We start from the raw sequence: 1,278 nt of genomic DNA, 5'->3' as shown, positions 1-1,278 counted from the left end.
ACAAAATTGAAGACCCAAATATGAGTAATTGCAATTTTAGCCACCTGATATTTGACAAAGGGGCCAAGAACATTACCTGGAGGAAAGACAGCATGTTCAGCAAATGGTGCTGGCAAAACTGGATCTCCACCTGTAGAAGAATAAAACTAAACCCCTATCTTTCACCTTGCACAAAAGTCGATTCCAAATGGATCAAAGACCCTCAATGTAAAGCCTGAAACTCTGAAACTGTTAGAAGAAGAAATTGGGAAAAACCTACAAGATATAGGTGTAAGAAAGGATTTTCTAAACCGGACATCAATTGCCCTTTAACAAGATACGAGGGCAAGAGTTAACAAATGGGACCTCATTAAACAAAAAACTTCTGTACATCAAAGGAAGCAACCAAGAAAGCTAACAGAAACCCCACAGAATGGCAGAAAAATTTCACCAGCGACACATCCAACAGAGGTTTAATAACCAGAATATATAACAAACTCAAAGAACAGAGAATCAAGACAAGAAGCAACCCAATTAAAAGATGGGATAAGGAGTTGAACAGAGTTCTCAAAAGAAGTAAAGATGACTATGAAGCATCGTAAAAGATGTTCAACATCGCTAATAATTAGGGGAATGCAAATTAAAGCCACTTTAAGATTTCATTTTACCCCAGTCAGACTGGTAAGATCTGTCAAACAAATGAAGCCAAATTTTGGAGAGAATGTGAGGAAAGGGGAACACTCATCCACTGCTGGTGGGGCTGCCAACTGGTTCAACCCCTATGGAAAGCAGTGTGGAGAACTCTTTTAAAAAAAGTACAAATGAACCTACCTTTTGACCCAGTTATATCACTCCTTGGCATATACCCAAAGAACTCATCATGTTGCAGAGACACTTATATATCCATGTTTGTTGCTGCTCTTTTTCCAATTGCTAAGAGATGGAAGCAACCTAAGTGTCCCTCAGTTGATGAGTGGATAATGAAAATGTGGTTCATTTATACGATGGAGCTTTACTCAGCAGTAAAGAAAGACGAAGTCAAGAAATTTGCAGGTAAATGGATGGAACTAGAAACTGTTATACTAAGTGAAGTAACACAGACTCAGAAAAAAAAATCAAAATGACATATGTTCTCCCTCATATGTGGATCCTAGAACCAAATCCTGATAAGTGAGTGTGTATCCAGACATAACTACAGGAACCAGGATAATGGAAAGGAAACAGGGAGGCAAAGGAAAAGAAAGAACCTGAAAGAGAAGAACAGTAGGAAACAGGCCTTAATAAGGGAGATATAGATAA

Source organism: Nannospalax galili, unplaced genomic scaffold, assembly GCF_000622305.1.
Source record: "Nannospalax galili isolate Female #2095 unplaced genomic scaffold, S.galili_v1.0 scaffold1943, whole genome shotgun sequence".
In the NCBI taxonomy this organism is placed as follows: Eukaryota; Metazoa; Chordata; class Mammalia; order Rodentia; family Spalacidae; genus Nannospalax; species Nannospalax galili.
This window is presented reverse-complemented; position numbering follows the sequence as displayed.